General features: G+C 48.9%; 1 protein-coding gene across 2 annotated transcripts in view; it reads right to left on the bottom strand.

The window, feature by feature from the left end:
- Znf831 (zinc finger protein 831) overlaps positions 1–13,539 on the bottom strand; it is a 104,192-nt gene extending 90,653 nt beyond the window's left edge. For both annotated transcript variants that reach the window (XM_048810895.1, XM_048810896.1), the window contains exon 1: positions 13,265–13,539. The gene's annotated coding sequence lies outside the window, so the exon portion shown is untranslated. The remainder of the gene's footprint in view (positions 1–13,264) is intronic.
- Between the last annotated feature and the right edge of the window lie 1,764 nt (positions 13,540–15,303).

Genomic DNA, 15,303 nt, shown 5'->3' with positions numbered 1-15,303 from the left:
GAGGCGGGGGTGATAAGTGAGCCCTCCGCTCCCTGTGGCTTTACTCTTAGCCCAGCTGTGTGCCATCTCCATTCATATTTATGACACTTTCCTTCGAATTGACTTGCTTTTATCGTTTAATTTGCCCCAAGCTGTAGTACTAGTTGATATGATAATAATATATTTTTGTGGTATCCATTAAAATACCTCGGTAAGTATTGCACTTCTTTTAAAAAGCTATATCAAAAGGCATCAGTGAGCCCAGCTTGCCTCCTAGAGAAGGGCAGCATGCATGAAAGACAGAGACACGCTCCAGCCTGGCGGCCGCTGACCCATGCACTTCTCAGCCATGACAGATGCCCCTCGAGGGTCAGGGGGTGAAAGGGATGTGGGAGCTCCTCACACACTTTGCAGCTTTTCTGTAAATCTAAAAGAATTCCAAAATAAAGTTGACCAAAAGGAGGACCAAAAAAAAAAACAAAACCCAGTGCCTCCTCAAGTTAAAGAAAGAAGGTAAAAAGTGAAAAGGAAACAATAACACAAAAGCCCTCCTGGGGTTTGCCCACCAGTCTCGGGACCAGATTGCACTCTGAATTTTTCGACAGGTTAAGCAATGGGACAGGCTGCAGGCTGCGTTTGGGCTGGGTTCCTGGCCCAGACCCCCCTCTGGGGACAGCTGAGGGAGGAAGCTGAGTAACGGTGCTCCCTGTGGCCTTTACCAGTGGCTCAGTAGGCACAGGACGGACAGGACTCTGCCAAGACGCTGTCCTTGCGACTGCAAGACAGTGTCCCCCAAGCTGACTACTCTCACCTTCTTTGCCCTGCTGCCTCCACTCCTCTCCCAAAACATCAAAGGCCATTTGGGAAATAAATACCCCAGGGCCCTTTTGGATCAGTTCCTGTCACGTCAGGGCCACAGAGCTGGGTCTATCAAGCCGGCTGTGGGGGGCAGCAGGCCTGGCCACGGCACTCTTGGGAATGGATGGGGTTTCTCGTGCCTGACAGTCTTCCCGCTCTGGGAAGGCCTCCCTTCAATGCATTCCTGAGTGACCGCTGTGGGTCCAGCTCTCACAGCACACCCTGTGCTGACAGTGCCCAGGTGACCCCGGGAAAGCCAGTGGCAGGCCAGGCATTATGTGTCCCTAAAGTGGACACACGATGTTGCTCCTGAGCTCATGACCACACGACCTTTAACCCCAGAGTTAAAACCAAAGCCCTTGCTGCCACCTGGCCTGAGCTTGTTGCTGCCGCCCGCTGCTCTGTAGGTCCATTCTTCAGTCCAGAAGGAACAAGTCGTATTTTAACTATAATGACCAAGGCTGGCTCCCCTATCTCCTCCCCCAGAAGTTCCCTAAGTAAGGAGTTTGTTTTCTTTCTTTTTTTTAAATTTTTTAATTTGTTTTAATTAGTTACATGTGACAGTAGAATGCATTTATGTACTTTGATATATCATACATAGGTGGGATATAATTTCTCATTTTTCTGAGTGTACATGTTGCAGAATCACATTGGTCATATAGTCACATATATACATACAGTAATAATGTCTGTTTCATTCTACTGTCTTTCCTATCCCTACATCCCCTTCCCTCCTCTCCCATCACTTCCCTCTACCTAATCTAAGGTAACACTATTCTTCCCTAGTACCCACCCACCCACACCCACCCCTGCCTTATTGTGAATTAACATCTGCATATTAGGGAAAATATTTTATCTATGGTTCTGTAGGATGGGCTTATTTCCCTTATCATGATATTCTCCAATTCCAACTATTTACTGGCAAATGCCATAATTTTACTCTCCTTTTAAAGCTGAGTAATATTCCATTGAGTATATATACCACATTTTCTTTATCCCTTCATCTACTGAGGGATACCTGGGTCAAATGGTGGTTCCATTCCAAGTTTTCTGAGGAATCTCCGTACTGCTTTCCATAGTTGATGCACCAATTTGCAGTCCCACCAGCAATGTATGAGTGTGCCTTTTCCCCCACATCTTCACCAACATTTATCGTTGCCTACTGTATTGTTGATGATTGCCATTCTGACAGGAGTGAGATGAAATCTTAAAGGAGTTTTGATTTGCATTTCTCTAATTGCTAGAGATGTTGAACACTTTTTCATATATTTGTTGATTAATTGTATTTCTTCTTCTATGAAGTGTCTGTTCAGTTCCTTAGCCCATTTATTGATTGGGTTGTTGTTGTTGTTGTTATTATTATTATTATTATTATTATTTGGTGTTAAGTTTTTTGAGTTCTTTATATATTCTAGAGATTAATGCTTTATTGGAGGTGCATGTGGTAAAGATTTTCTCCTAATCTATAGGCTCTCTCCTCACATTATTAATTATTTCCTTTGCTGAGAAGCTTTCTAATTTGAATCGATCCCATTTATCGATTCTTGATTTTACTTCTTGTGCTTTAGGGGTTTTCTTAAGAAAGTCAGATCCTAGGCTCACATGGTGAAGATTTGGGCCTATTTTTTCTTCTATTAGGCACAGGGTCTCTGTTCTAGTGCCTAAGTCTTTGAACCACTTTGAGTTAATTTTTGTGCAGGGTGAGAAATAGAGGTTTAATTTCATTTTGCTACATATGAATTTCCAGTTTTGCCAGCACCATTTGTTGAATAGGCTATCTTTTTAACATTCCAGTGAATGTTTTTGGCAACCTTGTCTAGTATGAGATAACTATATTTATGTGGGTTTGTCTCTGGGTCCTCTATTCTGTTCCATTGGTCTATAAGTCTATTTTGGTGCCAATACCATGCCATTTTTTGTTACTATAGCTCTGTAGTATAGTTTAAGGTCTGATAGTCCTCTTTCACAACATTTATTCAACATCATCCTTGAAACTCTAGCCAGAGCAATTAGACAAAAGAAAGAAATTAAAGGGATACAAATAGGTAAAGAAGAACTCATACTATCCCTATTTGCTGATGACATGATTCTGTATCTAGTAGATCCAAAAAAATCCACCAGAAAATTTCTAGAACTAATAAATGAATTCAGCAAAGTAGCAGGACATAAAATCAACACCCATAAATCAAACACGTTCCTATACATCAGCAATAAATCCACTGAAAGAGAAATTAGGAAAATTACTCCATTCATAACAGTCTCAAAAAAAAATAATAAAATACATGGGAATCAATCTAACAAAAGAGGTGAAAGACCTCTACAATGAAAACTACAGAACACTAAAGAGAGAAATTGAAGAAACCTCACAAGATGGAAAGATCTCCCTTGCTCCTGGACAGACAGAATTAACATTGTCACAATGGCCATACTACCAAAAGAGTTATACAGATTTAATGCAATTCCTATTAGAATCCCAGTGACATTCTTCATAGAAATAGAAAAAGCAATCATGAAATTTACTTGGAAAAATAAGAGACCCAGAATAGCTAAAGCAATTCTTTTTTTTTTTTTTTTAAGGAAAAAAAAAATCTTGGGCTGGGGATGTGGCTCAAGCGGTAACATGCTCGCCTGGCATGTGCGGGGCGCTAGGTTTGATCCTCAGCACCACATAAAAATAAAATAAAGATGTTGTGTCCACCGAAAGCTGAAAAATAAATTTAAAAAAAATTCTCTCTCTCTCTCTCTCTCTCTCTCTCTCTCTCTCTCTCNGAACCCGAATGATGGCTATTCCTCGAATCCAAGTGCTGGCCCAAGACCCTGGCCCTTCCTGAGCTTTGCTCTTCTTCTGCATGTCCTCTGACTCTCAGCCTAGCTTCATTTCCAGCTGTCTGTCCTCTGGGTACTTTCTTCCATAAGTCCTCTCAAATTCTTCTTGGAAATAGGCAGAGCTCCAATAATAAGCCTCCAAGAGCAGAGTTCCGAATCCCACCCACACCCTAAGGAGAGAGCCAGCTACGTCCTACTTTTCCTTGAGTGCAAGGACACCAGTTCCCACTCCCAACAACACTTGTTTTTATTTTTATTATTTTTTTCCCTCTCTTTGAAAACTACTTCATTGAAGTATTTATTCAACTTTTTAAAAAACATAAGGAAACCTGCCTTCTCAGCAGCATAGCTGGACCCCGAGAGTGTCGTGCTAGGTGAGGTAAGCTGGACTCAGAAGGTCTCAGTTGCCTGTGGAATCCAAGATGGCAGGGAGGAACCTGGTGTTGGCCAGGAGTTGAGGGGTGCAAGGAGCAAGCGGGTGGTGGTCAAAGGCACAGAATCTCAGGACTCAAGACGAATTAGCTCTGGAGACCTACTATGTGGCAAATACCAGGAGCTGGCCATAGTGTAGACCACTTAAAGTCTTCTGGGAGAGCAGATCTCATGTAAAATGTTCTTACCACACATCTTAATAAAGGATGCTGGGGTTAACAGGGTGACGGGGATGCCCATGGCCTTGATGGAACTGCTCACAGTTACATATGTACAACTTCTCACAGGACTCCATTTTCAGTGCTAGGATTTAAGTCTTTGGCACCAAGGAAAGGATGAAGTTTATCTGCACACCCTCCAGGTCTATCCACCTCACACCACCAGGCAGGGGCTTCCCTATCGAGTCTTCTAAGGCTAGACCCTGAATGAAGACTTCCTGATGGGGAGAATTCTCCTCTTCCCTCGGGGTCCCCAGCTGATCTCTTACCAGTGTCCAGAGGTGGAGACACTCCTGAAATCCCAGCCAAGGGTGCTTCAGGGATCATCGAATTGAGCAAAGCCAGGTGCACTGCGGTGCCCTCCCTCCTCCCACACTCAGGGTGGACATGGCTGCTTGGCCACAGTCCTCTTCCCACAGTTGCTCATCCAAGACCTGCCTCACCCAAGGCCTCCAGGGCCATCATTCCCTAGGAGGCTTAGCACCTGAGCTAAAACCAGTTTGCCACTCCTTGTTCTGAAGACTATGGAGCAGGGAAAGCTGACCAGCTCGTGGGCAAGATGGGAACCGACCCACCACCAGAACACCAAGGTGCAGCTGCTGCTTTCACAGCACCACGTTCCAAGCAGAGGCAAGCAAACGCGGACACATGTGCACAGGTGCACGTGGACGAGAGCAGCAGAGCATCATGTGCCTGGCCTCGCCCACTCTCCCGGCAGACGAAACGGCCCAGCTCTATCCAATCCGTTGCTTCCTTCCTCTGAGAGGATTTTGTCTTTACAGACTGTTCTATCATCCTTTGTGTAACGCATAATCAAGATAATTGGAGAGAAAAACAATGACAAAAGCCAAACAGGCAGATTCTAAGCAAAAAAAAATAGTGACAGAAGTCACAATCCCTCCCAGGTGTCAGGGAAACTGCGTCCAACAGTTACTCGTTGGACAAATATTGATGAACTACCAACCCAGGTCCCTGCTTTGCTTGAGGCCACAGGACCAAGAGGAAGGGGATGATGAGGTCACTGCCCTCCTGGGCTGACACTCCCTCCATTTTATATAAAGATGGCACAAGAGGAAAATTAGACAGTGACAAGCACTGAGCAGGGGGCTGAGAGGGCACCTTCTCCACCCTGGCAGACCAGGAAGACCCAGCATGGGGATGTCTGAGGGCAGAGGGGAGAGGTGGACGGAGCAGTGAGAACAGAGGTCTCAGGCGCTCACTGGCCACAAGGTCAGTGGGTCTGTAGGGCCACAGCAAAGAGGACAGCGCAGACAGGGAAGCCAGATGGGATGCCGGGGACAAGTAACTGAAATCAGATTCCAAGTGCATGGGACCTGACACAGAGGTGGGGCAGTGCATGAGAGAAATCCAGGGGTCATAACCAAAGAACTTTCCACATAATTCTATGAGAAGAGAGAAAGGGGGGTGGAGAAAGAAAGAAGAAATTAAGATTAAGAGACTCTAAGGAATATTTGATGTGGATCATGCTTCTTCATAGAGCTCAAGAAATACAAGCAAGTCAAGTACTTGAGTTATCAAATGGCGTTCTGTTCACTGCTTCAAATCTAATGTACAGAAAACTGCTCAGAGACTGGGCCATGTGAGTCCCAGTTCCCAAAAGGCTACGTATGCATTCTAGGGGCTTACCAAGCTGCATGGAGACACAGTGTGTGCATCCTTGGAGAAGTGCCAGGCTCTGGATGCATCTGTTTCCCCAGCCCTGAAGTGGGAAAAACAGACCCAGGCCTTACTCAAATGTTCCACCCTCTATAGGGTATGACCCAGCCTCCAGGTGTTGGGAACCACAGACACCTCTCAGGTCCCAAAGTCCCATGCTCCACCACTGGGGCCCTTAGGACAGTGTATTGTCCTGACTGGTTTACATGTCAGTCTCTCCCACCAGACTATGTATTCTCTGACAAAGGAGACAAAATCTAACTTTCTTAGCCTGGCTCTGAGTAAGTACTTGGTAAGCAATTACCAAAAGAGATCTCTTCTCTGCTGGGAGAGCAAAAATCGTTTGTGGCTTTTTCAAAGAAAGAGTCTACTATTGTAGAAGAAGTAGTGGGGCAGTGGTTCTCTCTCAAGACCACAAGGCCAAAGCCTCATCCGCCCTGTCTTTGACCTTCTGGGGTTCCTCCTGATGCCCCCTGCCCCACTGTCTCACCCTTCCTAGCGGGTGCTGGTGGCCCTTGGGACAGTCAAACATGCTCTCCAGCCTCGCAATCAGGTCTTGGCTGCGGGAGGCCCAGGCTGCCTGGGCAGAGTCCAGCACAATTAAGCACTTCACCTTGTATGCCTTGGCACTTGCTGCTCAGTGAAGCAATCCACTGCTCCTGCCAAGCCCTCGGCTCCCCAGGGATCCACCCCATGAGGATGCGCCCAGCCCAGTGAGGAGGGCCAAACAGAAATCAGGCCCTGACCTTCTCAAAAGACAGGCAGTGTGTCTTAAGCATGCTTAATATCTTGTTGACTCCTTCCTGTTCTCTTTGGGCCCAGATCCTCAAGATTTGGCTCTGATGGAAAGAACTCAGAGCCCAGGGGCGGGAGCCAGTGCACATGTTCTCTGAAGCAAGGGTGGTGGAAAGCCAAGCGGGATGTTGACCTCAGGAACAGGGTCTAAACAAGACACCAGTGAGGCCCTGAGAGTGTTGTGCTGAGGACAGTGCTGGTAGCCAAGTAGGATTTAGGTCAAAGTGTACAGGCTGCAGTTACCTACTTTAACCCATGCCCTAAGCAAAGCCATTTCTACCATTGCCAGAGGGACATTTTCAAACACAAGATTACATGCACACGTCCCCCCTCTGGTTAAAGCCTTCCAGCAACCCGCTACTCTTGAGATAAAGTAATGTCCCCTGACCCCACTGGTCTCATGTGCACCAACCTCACTCTACCTCCCAGCCACTTCTTGTCACACACAGCCCAGTCGCGCACTGGCCTTTTAGGTCCTTGAACTCCTGTGCATGTCAGGGTCCCCAGAGAGCCACACTCATAGCCCTAAGTGCTCTTTGCATTCTCATTACCTCTTAATGAAACTTCCTCAGGGAAGCTTCTAGACACCATGCCCTGACCAGCTCAGAAACCCACCAGCCCACCACAATCATGAGTAAACTATCAGATACAGCATTGCTTATTTAATGTTGTTTAATGATGCAGTTTACATAAGGTCAGGAGCCTTTCTATCTTGTTCTATGCCTCACATCCATGAAGTGTGCATGGATGGATGGGTGGATGGATAGATGGATGGGTGGGTAGATGGGTGGATGGATGAATGAATGAATAGGTGGGTGGGTGGATGGATGGTGAATGGACCTCCCAGTCAAACTGAACAGCCCATAGATTCTCCTTCATGGTATAAACATGGCATGAAGGAGAATCTGTGGGCTGTTCAGCGTGGCATTTCCTTCCTTCCTTGATCCATATATCCAAAGCCTACCCATCCATCAAAGTGGATCCCAAAGATTGCCTCCTCAGCAAAGGCCTCAGGGTGCACTTCCCAGCTAGACATGATCTCCCCTTGTCCTGAACCCTAGCATCACAGTCTCTGCTACACTTTCTGAGTGAATCTTTACCTTCCTCACTAGAATGGATTTAGCTTGATTCACTGAACTGTAAGATTATCAAAGCTGAGAGCTAACACCATTATTATTATTATTATTATTATACAAATAATTATCATACTTGTTGGCCAGTGAGACCTCCAAGCCATGTAAGAGAAAGACACCTTTCAAATACCGCATTTAACAGACAAGGAAAGAAGCTGGTGGAGGTGACCACCAGGAGATCACTCAACAGGAGATCACCTTGCCCCGCCAGCATGTTCTACCAGGGAACCATGCTGTCCTTTAGCAGCATGTGAAAGAGGGAAGGCAAGGCAGCTCCTCTCCAAAGTGTCCCCTGGCATGGAGAATATCTCCCTATACCTCAGCACCAATGCTGGAGGCCAGCTAACTCCCATAGGCCAAATCCCGAACTCTCTCAGTTGCAACTGCTACAAATCTCCATAGAGGACTTTTCAAAATAGTTCTCCCATTTTAGGAATCCCAGGCCCAGGACATGGTCTTCATGCTATCCTACCTCATCCTTCCCCTTCCCGCTGAATCTACTGACCAAACCGAAGAGCGAGGAGTTAGTGGCAGCTAGGAACACATCTTGGCTCTGAGTCTCACTAGTCAAGGGCAAGGGCCTTCACCTTCCAAACCTCAGCATATTCAACCATGAAGTCTGGGAAACACAAACCCCGCACTTGAAGAATTAAGTACAAGGTGCTTAAACACCCAACCACTGCTGACAAGGCCTTTATTGTGGCAGGATTATTCACAAAGTTCTCCTGTCCTGGGGCATCTCATCAGGAGGATGCCCAGAAAAAGGGATGCTTCCTTCTCTTCAGAGAGAGATGCCAAAAGCTCAGGAGGGGTTATCCCAGGAGACAGAAACCCTGTGGCTTGCTGGGAATACACAGATCGCAGTGGCAGGTCACGCACACATCAACACGCCCCACAGCCTCCTGCATCCACCTCCACATCCACACCGAGAGAACACACGTGTGTGCATTTGCCCCAGCCCACGTGCACGGGGAAACGTGGGCCTCCGGGGCCAGCATCCCTCAGCTTCTCTCCCTGCCTCCTCCCCTGCCCCTGCAGGAAGCCCATGGACGGCTGGGCTGGAAGCTGTGCTCCTGGGTCTCTCATCCAGGTAAGGGAGCTTGCCAGGAGGCCAAGTGTATTTGCATATAATTTGCATGTGTTGACACAGCCCTTCCCATCTCTGCGCAGAGCACTTCCAAGCTAACCTGTTATTACTGCTCCTCCGAGCTCACGCTGCATCCCCACCCACCACCAGCAATACTCTGCCAGGAGACAGGCCCAGAGATGGTGGAGCTTCGGAGACTCACAGGGACCTCCCGGGCCTGTTTCTCCCCCTCGACTACAAACAACAACACACCTCTACTGGGCAGACCCAAAGAGAGCTTCTCATGCTCAAAACCCAGCCCATGCCCGGAGCTGAGCAGTTGCTGGCACACAATAGGCTGTTTATTCCTATCAGAGGACAGGAAGCAAGGCTGGACAGAGAAATTCTCCCTAGCACTATGCCCCGATGTTGCTTGAGGCTCACAGGGAAGGTCCCCTGTGCTCTGGTAACTAGTGGCAGCAAGTATATAAAACTATAGGACGCAGGGCTGGATGTGAATTTCAAGGGAACAGTGAACTTTCAGGGGAAGTCTGTCCTGTGCAGTCCTCCCACAGTGAGAAGGTGTCCGCTGTTTACCTGAAAGTCCAGTTCTAACTGGGAGTCCCAGAGCACGTCCAACCACACTACCTGGACCCAAGGCCCGGAGGCTTCTGTTATCACGCACATCCTGTTTTCTCGCAGAGTGTACCTCCGCTCAGAGGGCACGTCTCTGCTACCTACACGTCCACTTCCCAGTCCAGGGTAGGAAGGGAGGGCGGGGGTCCCTGCGAGGTACATTGAAAATTGCCGAGGGGAGAAAGAGGGAGAGGGAGACCAGAGAGAACATGTGTTTCCTAATTTAGTTAAAGATCTCAAATCTGTTCCCCTCCGGTCTCTGTGAGGAGCAGTGTTATCGCTGCGAACGTGAGGCCACGCTTCCTGTGGTGAAGGGTATGTGTGTTTTCATCAACAGAGCTCGTTTCTAGGGTTCCTTTCAGGATGTGAGGCTCACGGTGGGTCGCAGAGGAAGAGGCGAGCACACAGGGGGGCCCGTGGGCCAGGCTGCTGCAGTCCTGGGGCTGGAGCCAGGGTCTACCTGGAGAGCCTTGGCCCCACGGCCTGAGGGCCTGCACCAGCCCACCGCCCAACTTCCTGCCATAACAGGTCCACTGGGACCCTTCCCAGAGTGCACTGGGGCAAACGGGCCTTGCCAGATTCTTTGCCTGCACTGGGGGCCTGTGAGGCTGGACAGAGCTGGGCACCTGGGTTCAAGTCCCAGCTCTGCCACTCATTTGGAACCAATACTGAGGGCACCAGGCATAGGTGTTAGATGGTGTGGGGTGAGAGACCTCTGGGGATGATCTGCTCTGCACTCCAGGGCCCTGCCTTGCCAGGCTCTGCACTCTGGGGAACAGGTACTTCTGAATATTGATGTGCTGCAGCCGATGACCCCAGCAGAGAACCTGAACCTAATCCAGGGGGCACTGCTTTCCCGTGAGAGCTTTTTGAGAGGGAAATCTTGTCTTACAGTAAGATCAGTGGACGTACTGTGGAGTATAATGCAACAGACTTGTATTTTTAAGATAAAATACAAAAAGTGAAGTGTGTACGACTCCATTTTCTGCTCTATACAGTGGTGATGGAGAGGGCAGTCCCAAAGAACTTTTGCAAAGACAGTGCAGGGACTTGAGGCAAGACCCTGCACAGCCACAGCAGGCCAAGTATGACCTTCTGTGGGGACATTAATTCCCACAGAGACCAGACCCAGCGATTAAGTTTCCTTTTTGAGGTCCCATTCATCAGACTCCCGTGTGCATGAAGAAACCAGGCAGCAGAAAAGGGAGTCTCGATTTGGGGCACAGAGGAAAGTGACGGGTATTCTGTTGACTTCCTAGTGGCTTCCAGGTATCAGACCTCCAACAAAAGACAGTGGCCTAAAAGCCATTTGCCTGTGTGGTCTGCCAAGATGGGAACCCCTCCTGCACATCTGTGGCCACAGGTATGACCAGCCTAAAAGGGGGCGAGACCCCCATCTACCAGCCCTGCCCTTCGTGGACACAGTGCTCCTGTTTCAGAACCCCACACACACTGTGCCCATTCACCAGCTGAAGCCACCCAGTGAAGGAGACTGTGAGCCATGGCCAAGGCACTTGGGGACAGTCAGAAGGGCAGGTGCACCTCAGATACATGGTCTGAGATGGGTGGGCTCAGGACCCCAGATCGAGCTATCTGAGTGCTAGGCTCGAATCACTTTGTGACCTGAGACCCAAGGTCAGTGCCCTGTCTGGGTCACAGCCTCTGTTCTGTTCCTTATTTTCAAGAACTTTTTAAATTGGGGAGTTAATTCTTCTCAAGGACCTGAAAATCAACTCTGCCAATGGTCATCAGAGCTCCTCTGTACCCAACAAAGGGTTTAAGACTCTGCGGGAACTCTCCCAGCCCACTCTGAAGAGCAGGACCCTGTCCAGGCCGCGTGTCGGAGGGGCCAACCAGAGGTGACATATGAACTAATGAGACTGTGGTCAGCCCTTGACGGTGGCACTGAACCAGGGACCCTCGTGGCTTCAGGTAATTCTAGAATACTCGGAGACTATTTTAAATGATCTTAGTGTATGGAGGTCACCTCTAATGGTGCCACTGGCCTGACACCCATGCAAGTGCACAAAGCAGTGGCCCCAGTGTGGAACTTCCACTTGGCTTTTGACCTCCTCTCTGCTCAAGCTAGCCACTACCCTCTGTCCTTACCTCAGAACAAAGCACCTTCCTTAGGATCCCTCTTTCTTGGACATTGCTTTTCAGACTGACCGCCTAATCTCTGAATAAGAACAGGTTTTGGGGGTGCCCCACACACAGTTTCAGCCAACATCCACCCAACCCAGTCACATAGTTAGTTCCTGCTAACAGCCTATTGCTCTTTGTCTAAGCTGTGTTGGAAGATGCTCCCTGGTTATGAAATCTACTTTGTCAAAGTCAACCTCGTTTGGAGATTGGAGATTGGGGACCTCATTCTTCTTCCTAGCAGTGGTAGAGTTGCCCCCAAAACCTTTTTTTTAATTATTTTTTTAATTCCAAGCCATGATCTGATGTCTTTTTTTTTTTCCTTCAAATTTCAGCTTATACAGCCTCTCCTTTTTGAAAAACAAAGCATAACAATTGCAATTCTCCCTTGGCCAGTGGCCAGACATCCAAGGGCTGGAGCCAGGAGATTAACGGATACACCCGGAGAGGACAAGGTCAGAGGGCAGAACAGCCTGGACACGTGTTTGTATCAGAGACCAGACCCGAAGGGCCAGGGAATGCCTGTGCTCAGGACGGACACCTCCAGTTTTGGTGACATGCTAGGGCCCTGCAGAACCGTGTGTGGAACATGCCTGTGACATTAATTAATGCCAGGCAAAATGTAGCAGCAGATCTTGGAAACTAAAAATAGATCTTTGCCAACTGATTCATCCCCCGACTGCACAGAACTCGGAGCCTTTTTCTCTGCTTCTCTTCTACATGAACGTTACGTTATGGCCTTTTTCCTTTCTCTCCATCTTTGTTGTTCTTCCTTTTCTTTCTGTCCTTCTTGTTGAGAGGTTTCAACCTTCCGGAAGTGATGTCCCTACTCAGCTACCCTCCGACCCATAAACATGCTTAATAAGCAAGGAAATCACTTCTTTCCTGACTCCCAGGGTTGTAAGCCATGTCATCTGCACTTAATATTTTCCATGCGGATGTCTCTGCCCGTGGCATCACACAGAGAGCTCTATAGCTTCGTTTCCGATTACAGTCCCTTCTATTTTAAACTTTGTTGATTTCTACAAGGAAGGAAGCCTATTTCATACAGATTAGCTGGACAGCTGGGTCTGATTGCTTCTGATTACCGGGCTTGGGGCCACTAGGGAAACAGGTTTCCCAAAGCCCCTTGGATGGAGAAGCATTCCATATGGCCCCCACGGCGTGGGTCACCACACACTCCAGAGAGGAAGAGCCAGCAGCCTTGGTTGGGCATCAACAGGTCCAACCGAAGGCGGGGTCACACCTCCATCCCACTTGGGTGTCGGGGGCTGTGCTGGAAGGTGGAGGGGGTTTGGACGCCCCCGGGTGGGAAGCTCTGCGGGCCCTGCAGGGGGGCTTGTGTCAGAGACAAGGGCGAGTGTCGGGAGGGGGCATCCACCACGCTTGCCTCATAGACTCACTCGGAGGCAGCAAACCAGGCTCAGTGGTCAAGACCCCTTCACCTGGCCTTGCATCCCAGACCTCCAGGTGCACAAAGAAATCACAAAGTCCTCTCTCACCTTTCAGTGGTCAGTCCACAAGCAGGGGGGGCTGCTGCTCTCTCCCGAAAGCCGGTGGCTCCGATGAGGCAGGAGTGCTCTCCCTGCTCGTCCCATCTCTGCCTTCTCTTTATGCCTCCTCTAGAGAAAACAGAGTGCTGGAGGTTTAAAAAAAGAAGAACCGTGTGTGTGGAGGGTGGTGGGTGTCGGGGGTGCCGGGGCGCTGGGGGGCGGCAGGGGGACACCGGGGGGTAGGTGAGCAGCCTGCCCTGGTGTGGGTTCGGGGGTAATGGCCGACGCTGGTGAGATGGTTTTCCTGCTGGAGCTGAGCGCCACGGCAGCTCTGTGTGGGCGGCAGCAGCTACACGGCTGGGTTTCAAACCATTGCACTGAACATTTGCAAACAGATAAAAAAAAAAAAAAAAAAAAACCATTGGGTACAAATGGAAACTTCTGCTTCCCTTTGTCTCTCTTCACTCTCTCCACTTCACCTCTCTTCTTGAGTTTCTGAGGAGGAGAGTGAGGGTGGTCACTTCCCCTGCAGGGACCCCCAAGCCCTTGTTTTCCAGCCACACCATCCCTGTGGCCACCAAAATGCACAGGTAGGTCAGTTCTGAAGATTTGTGCCCACTGCTTTGAGAACGTCCAGTCATTTGAGGAAGATACCCTTTCCTCTGGAATCTCCCAGAGTCTAGCTACTGAGCGCCAGCCAACCCAAAGAGGTTTTGGGTGTCCGTAGTTGATGTTCTTTCAGGTTTCCTAGTGTCAAATCTACCTGAGAACCAGCCAACATGACTAGGGTGAGGTGTACCTTCATTTCTGGATGTGGCGCTTTCCCCAAAGAATGTTCTGTGAACAGTGGAAGGAAGTACCCCATGGATAGCAGAAAAGGGGTCTGTGGTCAAATTCCTCAATGTTTCGTCCCACACTGCTCTGGGTCATCACACAGCACTCAGCCAAGAAAGACTGGGAGAAGTCCTGCAATACAGAATCTTGTTCTACTTGGTTTAATGCAACATTCTCACAATGTGGGAGACCTTAGATGAAAGGGTCCCCTCTTACCAATGATTAGAGCACAGCACACTCACACCAACCAATGTTAGCATGACCCAAATCAACCATCATAGCCAGAGAGGACAGGAAAAGCTCAATGCTAAGAATGGGAACGAGGCAAGCTTCACACCTCAGGGCACTCTCCGTTTGCATCAACACTGGTTGCCACATGGAGTTATCAATGAACTTGAGACTTTTGGTCCTGGTTCATGAAAAGTACATGGACTGGACCAAGATGTGGGAGTTTATATCTCTCATTGTTACGGCAGCTGTCACTCTGCCTCCTCTCCACCCTAGTGGGCCTCCAGGGATAGGGCATCCTGTGACGGAGAGCAGGAAGGGCCTCCCTGGCACTATGAAGATGAGAAGAGAGGTCTTTTAGTGTGAGGCAGACATGCAAGATACCAGCGCTGCAACGGGGAGCTACTGAACGGTGGCATTCATACTGAGATAACTATCAGGAAGGAAGCAGGAAGCAGACAAGGAGAGGTGAAGACAGAGAGGCCCCCTCCTGGGTTTGGGGCTTCCACGGGCCATCCACACAAGCAAGGTAAGAGACTGACAGACCCCAGCCCTACAGTACACCATCTCTGAGCCCTTGGCTATGGCCCCTTCACATGAGCCTTGGTCTCCTCTGAAAATGACTTAAGTCAACTATTGTCACCCAAAGGTGATTTTGCCCCCCAGGGGATACTGGGCAGTGTCTGGAGACATTTTAGTTCTCATAACTCCGGATGGTGCTAGGTATAGGTATCTTTTGGGCAGAGTCAGAGATGCTGCTGACCATTCCTCTTTGCACAGGACAGCCCAGCCACAGACGAGGATCCAGCCCCACTGTCCCCAGTGTTGAGGTAGAGAAGCCCAGACTAAGTGTCCGCTCCCTTCTCCACCTGTGGATCCCAGATGAGACAACATGCAAGAATTCTATGCAAAACAAAGACCAATAACTTTCTATTTGGTAAGAAGGAGACTTCCGTATCCTTTAAATGGCATTTACTTTCTTTTTA

The sequence above is a fragment of the Marmota marmota genome, unplaced genomic scaffold, assembly GCF_001458135.2.
Source record: "Marmota marmota marmota unplaced genomic scaffold, marMar, whole genome shotgun sequence".
In the NCBI taxonomy this organism is placed as follows: Eukaryota; Metazoa; Chordata; class Mammalia; order Rodentia; family Sciuridae; genus Marmota; species Marmota marmota.
This window is presented reverse-complemented; position numbering and strand designations above follow the sequence as displayed.